The following is an 11,083-nucleotide window of genomic DNA, read 5'->3' on the forward strand; positions in this document are numbered from 1 at the left end:
AAATAAGTTAAATTTTTTTTTTTTTTTAGGGAAGTGGGTAATACTATTATGTCCACATTGTTTCCATCTTGTATCTGAGGTAAAGGGGGATATTGAGGGGGAAGCCCCACCCGGTTTCCCGCCCACCCCGAGTCCCGGATGTGGGGCATGCTCTGAGATATGTGCTCGAGTGGTGTTAATAGTTCTCCGGTTATGAATCGCTGCCAGTTTCGCTCGATGAGGTTTTATGGCTTTGAGGTGGAAGCCTTCTGGTTCCAAATGTTTGCAAAGCTCTCCAGGTTATTCTACAGGAAAAACAGCTCCTTAAGAACAGCGCCTCTCAAGCTTTGATGTGCAAATAAGTCCCTGGCACATTTTGTGTAAAGGAAGATTCTAGTTCATAGGCCTGAGGCAAGGCTTCAGATTTAGCACTTCCAGAAAACTCTTAGATGAGCCTGGTCTTTGGAAACCAAATGATACGTACAAAGGTTAGAAGGATGGAATTAGAATCATTTTGCATCCAAAAGCTGAGATAAAGCCGAACTGCTGTTGTACTGAATTCGGATGTTAACAAAGATGATGATAATGCTACAGCCAAATACAAGTGAAGCTTCCCCAGATAACACCAACCTGTGAGTAAACACCCGGGTCTCCTGTCTGCCCCATGTTTACAGTCGTGATTCAAATGTCCCCTGCTTACTTCTCATACATTGCACAGGTCGCAGAAACTCTAGCTCCTTCTCCAGCAGACTAGGGGTGGCTCCTGGGCGAGCGCTCTCTGCCCCAGGTTAAATGTGTTAAATAAAATCTAGTGGGGCCGGCATAGGTTAACGAAATGCAGCTGGAACGCCTCGTGCTGGTTCGCTATTTGAGCGCGGCGTCCTCGGCTGCGTGTTGTGGATTGCTGCCTGGGTGACTGCCAGCAGTTCGTCAGGTAAGTAAAGGGCAGTGTCTCTCCTCTCAGAGATTTTGTTTGAAATTAGTGACTTTTGGACTTTTGGGCTCCTGTAGTGCAGTTCCCTAATTATTCCTAAAAGTCTGTGTGTGCTGCTAGGGTGGTGGCTCCCATCTTACTGCAACAAGAAAGCTCGGCTTGTTCAGCAGGACCTGGCCCTCGTGCCTGCTCAGCTGGAGGCGCCATTTGAAGGAGTATTCTGCGACTGTATCAGTGCCCGCCTTGGTGGCCCTAGTAGCCGCCCTTGGGCACTGTTCCTCGTGTCCTGGGGCCCTCCAGAGGCCAGAGCAGGGCTACACTTCTTAGTCAAAGCCATGTTCATGGCCCATGCTGTGTAGGCTGGGGGAGAGCATCTCCTCCGCTCTTTGTGCTGCCTGGGAGCGGCCGGCTCCCGCTACCTGAGTGCACTGCAGATGGCTTCAGGATCTACCTACATGCATTTCCAGGTCCCAGCCAGGAGCTGGCGGAGAAACCGATGTTAGATGTGTCTTAATCTGCTCTGGCAAGCGAGTTCCTGCCCAGAGAAGGAAAGAAACAGGGCCAAGGTGACCAGTGCTTCTGAGTGCTAAAGGGTATTGGTTCCAAACTTCTCACTTCTGAGCGGGGAATCACCCTTTGTTTTGTTACTGTTTTCCTGTTCCCGGTTCCTAACCCAACTCCTCTGAGCCAACTCCTTTTGGCCAGTTCCGCCTAGACAGTTTTCATGGCTACTGCTTAGCTCTTCAAACTGCTTACCCCTGCTGCCACAGCTCTTGAGTTTAAGTTCGTGGAAATGCAGCTTTTGAAAGATTTATGAGAGGTTTTCAAAAAAAAATTGCCCTCAAATTTTTAAATCCATTTTTTCTACAAATTTTTTGAAGAATTTTTGATGTAATTATTGTGAAAGATGGTAAATTTGACTCATCATGCTGCTTTTCTGACCCCCATCTTACTGGTTTTGTGCATTATATTTTCTTTAAAGAATTTTTTTTTTTTAATTATTTGAAAGGTAGAGTTAGGGAGAGATGAGGCAAGATAGAAGTTTCCATCTGTTGGTTCACTCCCCTAATGGCTGCCACAGCCAGAACTGGGCCACACCAAAACCAGAAGCTGCTTTTGGCTTTCCAACATGGGACAGGGGACCAAGGACTTGTGCTTTGGCAAGGTGGGTCAGTGATGACACCAGACACAAAGTTTAGAGCCTTTCCTTGTGGGCAGCCACACAGCAAGAAACTGACAGACTACTCCACAGAGCCCCTCAAGCAAAGGGTTTTTAAACCTTAAAATGGCATCCTGTTCGACCCACAAATCACAGAGACGCATTATCATAGGTAACACTCTTGATTGTTTATCCTGTTGGTGCTGGGCAATTGCAGGTGGTCCACCTTCCCCTCAGCCTCAGATTAGCACTTAACTGTAAAGGTTGACAGCCTGGCCAAAACACGGGCCTTATCACCTCACTTTATCAGACAGTTTAGAGCTTGGGAGTTCTTGTGCATCGGATAAGGCCGAGGGTAACCCTGGGAGGCTAGAGCGGCCCAACCTTGAAGTCAAGAAGAAGCCTCACACCTGCCTCCTGCTTGCCACGGCCTACTTAATTTGTAGGCCTGAGCATGCTGCTCTGCAAAGAGTTCACGACAGCCCCCCTTCGTCAGCCACCTGCTGCTGCTTCCCTGAGTACCTTAGCAGGAAGCTGGATCAGTAGAGCAGGCAGGACTCGAATTTTGCCTGAGATGTTGGTGTCCCAGGCAGAGGCTTGATATGCTATGGCATATGCCAGCTCTGGTTACATTTTCTGACTAGTTCTTGTTTTGGAGTATGCTTGAGAGGGTGCTCCGATCTGCTGGTTCATCCACCAAGTGTCTGTAGGGCTGAAAGTGGGCTGAGCTGATCCTGGGAGCTGGGAACTGGTTTTGGGTTTCCATGTGGGTGCCAGAAACCAGGGTCTGCAATAGCAGGAAGCTGGATTCAGGGGTCAAAGTGGGGAGCTGTACACAGGCTCTGTGATGTGGGATGCAGGCGTCTGAGAGGGGAGGCCGGATGTCCACTTGAAATTCTGGGTCTTGTTCCGTTATCTTTATTGCTTGCTTACCAACATGGGAAACTAGGAAATTAGCACCCTGGAATACTACTGTCGCACAAATATCACCCCTATTTGCTTCTTCCCAAGCCCATTAGCTCTGCTATTATTTTGTCAACATTAAATGGAAGGCAATTCTGTTTCTCTTTCAAAAAGCCATCAAACACTTTGCATCAGACTATGTTTAGTTTGCTCTGTTGGGGCTCTTGTTTGGTTTTTGCTCTGTGATCTTTTAAAATTCTTTTTTCTTTTTTAAGATTTATTTTTATTTTATTACAAAGTCAGATATACAGAGAGAGGAGGAGAGACAGAGTAAGATCTTCTGTCTGATGATTCACTCCCCAAGTGAGCGCAACGGCCAGTGCTGTGCCAATCCGAAGCTGGGAACCAGGAACCTCTTCCAGGTCTCCCATGTGGGTGCAGGGTCCCAAAGCATTGAGCCGTCTTCGACTGCTTTCCCAGGCCACAAGCAGAGAGCTGGATGGGAAGTGGAGCTGCGGGATTAGAACCGGCGCCCATATGGGATCCCGGGGCATTCAAGTTGAAGACTTCAGCCACTAGGCCACGCCGCCGGGCCCTAAAATTATCTTACTGAGAGGAAAAGAAACGCCCCTTTCACTAATATTCCCCATCTATTTAACATTTACGTTAATGAAGGTAAATGGAATACATGAATGTGGAGTTGACATGTTTGTCTCAAAGGTTTTCAGGAATTATCTTGTGTTACTTTTTTTTTTTTTTTTAAGATTTATTGTTTCTGTTGGAAAGGCAGATTTACAGAGGGAAGAGATAAAAATCTGCTGCCATCCACTGCCATCCACTGGTTCTTTCCCCAAATGGCTGCAACAGCTACAGCTGAGCTGAGCTGAAGCCAGGAGCCAGGAGATTCTTCTCAGTTTCCCAGTGAGTGTAGGGGCCATCCTCCATTGCTTTCCCAGGCCACAGAGTCCTGGATGGAAAGTGGAGCAGCTGGGACCAGAACTGGTGCCCATATGGGATGCTGCATTGGCAGGTAGAAGATTGGCCTGTTGAGCTGTTGCTACTGGCTCCAAGCATGGTCTTTTTTTGTTGTTGAAGATTTATTTTATTGGAAAGTCAGAATTTCAGATGGAGAGACAAAGATCTTCCATCCACTGATTCACTCCCCAAGAGACCGCAATGTCTGGAGCTGAGCCAGTCCAAAGCCAGGAGTTTCTTCCAGGTCTCCCATGTGGGTGCAGGGTCCCAAGATTTTGGATCCCCATCTACTGTTTTCCTAGATCACAAGCATGGAGCTGGATGGAAAGTAGACCAGATGGGGTGTGAACCAGTGCCCATATGGGATCTTGGTAGATTCAAGGCAAACCACTAGGCTACCGTGCCACGACCAAAGCAAAGTGTTTTCATACAGTGCATTTCTATGTACTTTGAAAATCCTGCATATGTGATTTTGCATGTATGATAGTGTAATTAGATACTCCTAATAGGTGATTCGTATTTTAAGGGCAATTCTACATTTGTCTTTCTAGACTTTTGAAGTCTTTTCTAACTGCTTCCTAGAATTCAATGCCACCAGGAAAGGAACCTGTGGTGTGGGCCGGTTCCTCAGAATTTCATCTGAGTAAACTATAACAATAGTAGTAGGTAACTCAGAAGACTAGTAGGGTAAATGAGCCAGTTTATGCCAAGAGAGTGAAACAGCTGCTGGTACAAAAGGATTAGCTTTTTTTCACTGATGGTATTGATTTGAGACACAGACAACTTCCCAGATGTCCACAGCGGTCAGGGCTTAGTTGCTGTTGAAGCTGGATGCCTGGAATTCAGTCCATGACATCTATGTGGCCAGCAGGAAGCAAAATACTTCAGCCATCACCTCTGACGCCTGCATTGACAATGATCTTGAGTTAGGAAGCAGGGCCAGGAATCCAACTTGGGAACTCTGACATAGTACAAGGACATCTTAACTTGCAGGCTAAATGCTCACCCCATGTTAGATATTTTTAAAATGTTTAAAAGTTTCATTTGGGAGGCAGGAGGAGGGGGCGACAGATGAACTGATATGGAAGCCTTTGATTCCCTCTGCAAATGCCTGCCACAGCTGGGGCTAAGCCAGGGCAGGGCCAGCAGCCTGGAACTCCATCTGGGCCTCTCCTCGGGGTGGCAGAGTCTCAAGTGCTGGGCAGCAGAAACCCTTGCCTTCAGATGAACTTGAAATGTGACCATGGCCAGAAGTGCTCACCTGAATTGCATTGGATTTCTAAGTGGAAACTGGGAGAGAATGAACCTTTTGTTACATAGTGATAGATCTCAAATGCAGCTATCACAGTTCATCTAGAACCAAACTCCCAGGCTTCCAGTCTGTCCCCATGTGCTCCTCCTCTGCTGGTCTTGCCCATCACAGTCAGTGCCTACTCCAGCCTTCCGAGACAGAGAGCCTGAAGCCATCCTGCACTTCCCCTGTCTTACCACTGAGAGCCACGCCATCCCCAAATCCCATGTGTCTTGCACCACCCTGGGCTAAATCAGCACTGTCTCCTTCTCTCTGTAAATCTGCTTTTCCCATAAAAAATAAGTCCTTAAAGATGAAGTAGGGCAATCAGGCATTTTTATGGTTGTCATTTTTCTGTGAGTGTCAGTGACATTTATGTTGCAAGAGGCTCATTCCCACATTAGGAGGCAGAGAGGCACAGCTGATCAGAATAGCAAGTGTCCATAGTGAAGCAGCCCTGTGCAGACAGGACTTCATCCCAGATATTGAGCTCTGCTCTTGTCGTGTACCATGGCTTGAATGGCTCCTCCCAAGCTCATGTTGAAGTTTATCACTTTAATTGTATTGCCTCTGAGAGGTCATTTGTGCCATTGTTCGTGATCTGTGCCATCATTGTGGGAGTGGCTGACTAAGCGTGGGGTCATCCTGATGAACTCTCTGTCCACAGGTGCTGGCTTGATCTGCTCTCCATTGTGGTGCAGCTTGGAGACCCTCACCGGAAGGCCAGCCTCGAGTTCCTGGACTTCCCAGCTTCCAGAACTGTAAGTCACACATTCCTCCATGGTCTGTAGTCTACAGCAGCAGTAATTGGACTGAGACATCACAGTTCGCAGGTTCTGTCTTAAACTATGTGACTGAATGAAGGAAAAGCAGAGTTGCTCATTGATTGGGGTCCTCTTCAGTGTCTCTAATGCATGTGGAGGAAATGAGTGGATAAACCAAGCCTGGGGTGAAGAGTGACTTGGGATCTTGTGCAGGCCCCTATATAACCCTAACTGAGTGATAATGGCCAGTCATCTGCTGATTGCATCAGAAGTTCCTCCCCCACCCCTGAGAGCTCCCCTTCAGATGAGGCAGCTGGACATGAATGAGGCCAATGCCAAGTGCTTGTACAGAGGAACCTGGTAGGATGTGAGTCAGGTAGGCTGGTTTGAGTGCTAGTCATTCTTACAATGAGGCTGAGCTCCTTGTGCCCTGATTGCTAAAACCAACCCGGGAAATAATGGCCCCCAGCCATACCAGGGTCCCAAACCACCTGTGGGTCTTTCTGCATTTCTGGGTCTGTGTCAGCCCAGTTCTGTTTCCATTTCCCTCACCCTCAAGGCCATTGTTGTTAGAAAAAGTGCCTTCTGAGATGGTTCGTGAACACAAGATCCTTGCCCATCAAGCAAAGCTCTGTTATCATTACACTTCGCCTTCCTGAAATCAGTTTTGACATATTTTTCCCCAAGGCCAAGATCATTCAGATTTCATATAGGCTTTCTTAAGACTTGTTGGAAGTAAACATCTGATGTCTTTTCTATTTAAGTATGTGCATTGTTCATTTGTACCATACTATGGACGTTATCCATGGACAAAAAGTGTGTTGGTCCACCTGTCATGGCTTTAACTGAAATATTGTGAGAAGCTTTTTTGGGGAAGAGATTTGTTCCAGGTCTGTTCTAGCTGACAGTGGTGGGGGGTCTTAGATTGGGCTGCTCAGGGGCTGGCGTTAGCTGGAAGCGAATTATGGAGGGTGCAGCCACAGCAATTACATTGTGAGTCAGGAAGAAGAGAATCAGACTAAACTTAGTAAAATCATCAAATTTCAGGGGAAGACCCTCTCAAGGGTACCCCCCAGTGACCCAACAGCCTTCCCTGGCCCCCACCCCTCAGATGCCATTCTTAGATCAAGACACACACATAATAGCAGAATTGAAAAAGCTGTATGAATTAGGGGGCAGTAAATCCTGCTCTGTCCATACCTAAAATAAAGCATTCCGTTCAAAGACTTACAGGTTAGTGGAGGAAAAACAAGTTCATGGAATTTGGGCAAAGCTCTACCCTTGAGAAAGGGAGAAGCAGCTGGTGGCTTTTGTGTCCTTTATTGGGTCTGCACAGTGTCTAAATGACCTTTGCATACAGAAACACAACCTAAAACCACTACCTTGTGTTTCACTTTTATCACTTGCAATTCAGATTTCTGCATTAACGAATGGAATCCCAAAGTGACAGGCAGGTGTGAAAGAATTCAAGGGAACAGCTGCTCTCAGGAATAATATTGAAAACTTATAAAAGCTGTTAATAAATAAAAAGAAGTCCATATGTGTGTTTTCAAAACCCATAACACTTCTTCCCTGGCTTCCTCGCAATCCCTGAAATAGAGCTTTAAAAAAAAAAAAAAAGAACCGAATTGGCCCAGATTTCCAAAAACTCTCCAGAAGGCACACCGGATAAGAGATAGGTTAGTGAAGATGAAGAAATGGTGGGAGTTAGGAAGAATAAAGCAAAAATGGGCATGGAAAATGCAATTAGCAGAAAATTTGCATTTTTCCATGAATTTTCAGAAGACCCTCAAACGTGGCTCTGGGATAAAAGTGAAGTAGAGAGGCCGACCTGCTACAACAGCAGCTTGGGAAAGCCCCGGCATTCTCCCTGTGGCCCTGTGAGGGTGAGGGATGGAGAGAAGGTTCCAGACTTCCTCCATGCCCTCTGCCATCACCACCAAGGACAAAAGGAGCTCTGAGCATGTGGTGGTGTGTGTGTTTGACACGCATGTGTGTGCAGAGCAATCTTTATCCATTGGTTCACTCCCCAAATGCCTGCACCCGTGAGATCTGGGCCTGTTCAACACCAGGAGCCAGGAACTCAATCCGGGTGTCCCATGTGGTAGCAGGAACACAATTCCTTGCACCTTAGCCGGTAGGCTCCCAGACTGAACATTTGGAGAAAGCAGGTTTGGGGTGCAGAAGCAGAACTCAAACCCATGCTCTCACGTGGCATGTGGGCTTTTGAGGTGGTCTCTCTCTTTGAAGGAGAGACAGCAAGAGATCTTCCATCTGCTTCCATTCACTACTTGAATGGTTGCAAGGACCAGGACTGGGCCAGGCTGAAGCCAGCAGCCCTTCTAAGGACTCCCACATGGTTGCAGGGGCTCAAGTATTTGGACCATCTTCCACTGTTTTCTCAGGCAAGGAGCCAGATTGGAAGTGGAGCAGCTGGGAATCAAACCAGTGCCCATATGAGATGCTGGTGTTGCAGGCAGAGGCTTAGCATACTGTGCCACAGTGTCAGTGAGGTGGTGCCTTAACCATTGCCCCAGAAACCTACGTGTCGTCTTCATACTGGACTCCTACGTAGGATTTCATTTGAACCCAATGTTTGGTGGGTCATACAAATAGTAAATAAAAGTTACTGAAACGGCACAAAGAGCAACTCAAAAAGGTAGAAGCTGCACCAGTTGAGCAGTGCAACCTGGGAGTGAATCATGGCAGCCGGCAGTTTTGCAGCATGCAGAGACATAAACAGCTGGACCCTGGGGGTCCTGGCAGGAACTCAGTGAGTGAGTAGAACTAGCAGACCCCAACTGTATCTAGGGCTCCAGGGGAAACACCAGGACTGCCAAATCACTACAGATCAATTTCCTGACATGAATGGGAATCTCCGTGCTGTCGTCATGGGAGAAGGACAGAACTAGACGCAGGAGTAACACTCAAGTGGCTAAAGCTCTCATCTTGTATGTGCCAGGATCCACCGGTTCATGTCTCGGCCGTTCCACTTTCCACCCAGCTTCCTGCTTGTGGCCTGGGAAAGCACTCAAGGATTACCCAAAGCCTGGAACCTTGGGACTTCTGGTTCCTGGCTTCAGATAGGCTCAGCTCTAGCCATTGCAGCCATTTGGGGAGTGAACCAGCGAATAGAAGAATAAATAAATAAATAAATCTTAAACCAAGTTTGTGACAATACTGAAACTTTTTTTAAAAAAAAATTTATTTTAGCACTCACATATGAGGGAGAATATGTGATATTTGTTTTTCTGGGTCTGGCTTATTTCCATATGATTTTCTCAGTCCATTTGATACAAATGATAGAATTTCATTCTTATTTAGAGCTAAATAATATTCCATTGTGTATTTATATACTACAGTTTCTTCGTCCACTCAACTGATGATGGACATGTTGGTTGACTCCACATTTGGCAATTGTGAACAGTGCTGTGATGAACCTGTTGGTGCTGGTGTCTGATACAGTGTGGTGGCTTATTACATCTAACAGCCTTTTGGTGGAGTTTCTAGGTTTTTCATATAAAACATGTCATCTGTAAAAATGGATAATTTGACTTCTTGTCCAGTTTTGATGTCCTTTCTCCTCCCTAATTACTCTCGCTGAAACTCCCAGCACTGTGTTGAAGAATGGCCAAAGTGGACACTCTAGTTCCAGATCTGAGGAGAAACGCTTTGAGCTTTTCCCCAGTGTGATGTGGGCTGTTGCTTTGTGAAACCTCGCCTTCAGAATTTTGAGAAATGTTCTTTCTGTGTCTAATTGGTGAAGTTGCTTTTTCTTTTCAATCATGAAGCGGTGTTGAATTTTGTCAAATGCTTTCTCCAGCTATTGAAATTACCATATGGTTTTATTCTTTGTTCTATTGATGTGTTTTATGGTGTTTATTGATTTTTGTGAATGTGGAGACATGCTTGTATTTCTAGGATAAGTCCCACTTCATAATGTATGATTTTCTTTTTTCTTTTTTAATGTGGTTTTAGATTTGACTTGTTAGCATCTAGCTGAATTTTGTGTCTACATTCATTAAGGATACACGTCTGTCGTTGGCATGCCGTGTCTTTGGTTTTGGTATTGTGGTGATGCTGGCCTTCTAATCTGGCAGAGTTCCCTGGTGCTCGGTCTTTGAGGAGTAGTGAAGTTACTTCCTTCTTGAATGTTTTGCAGGAGTCCAAGCTGTTGGATCCCATATTGTTGCCTAGATGGAAGGCTTTTTTTTTTTTTTTTAATAAAGATTTATTCCATTTTCACCACAAAGTCAGATATACTGAGAGGAGGAGAGACAGAGAGGAAGTGGAGCTGCCGGGATTAGAACCAGCGGCCATATGGGATCAAGGCAAGGACCCTAGCCACTAGGCCACACTGCCAAGCCCTAGATGGAAGGCTTTTAATGAATGCTGCTTTAATCTCATTGCTCGTTGTGGGCCTGTGTTGTCTCTGTACTGTTGAACTTTGATGGGTTATAGGAATTCAGGAACTTACCCATTTCCTTGAGGTTTTCCAGTTTATTAGAATATAGTTCTTCATAGTAGTCTCTCATGATCCTTTGTGTTTCAGTGGTGTCAGTTTTAATGTCTCCTTTATTTCTGATTTTGAGGGTTTTTTTTTTTTTTTCTTTTTAGTCTGGCTAGAGAGTTTTCTATTTTATCTCAAAAGGTCAATTTTGTTGATCTTTTATATTTTAGTTTCATTTTTTTTCTGCTCTGATTCTAATTTCTCATCTTGATTTTGGATTAGACTTTCGTTTTGATGAAGTCTTCAAGACATAGCACTAGACACCTTTAATCTAAGAATTTCTTTTTTAATGTAAGCACTCAGTGCTATAAGCTTCGTCCTGAATGCTGCTTTTGCTGTATCCCGCAGGTTTGGATACTTGTGTTTCCATTGTTATTTAGTTCAAGAAAGCTCTTGATTTCCTTGTTCTTCAATGACCCATGAACCGGTCATAGTAGCATGTCATTTGGTTTCTAAGTATTTATGAGTGCTCTATGGTGCTTGTTGTTGATTTATAGCTCTATCTCTTCATGATCTGAGACAATACTGGGTGTGATCCAGTCCTTTTCAATTGGCTGAGACTTGCTTT

This window comes from Ochotona princeps, chromosome 15 (genome assembly GCF_030435755.1).
Source record: "Ochotona princeps isolate mOchPri1 chromosome 15, mOchPri1.hap1, whole genome shotgun sequence".
Lineage (NCBI taxonomy): Eukaryota > Metazoa > Chordata > Mammalia > Lagomorpha > Ochotonidae > Ochotona > Ochotona princeps.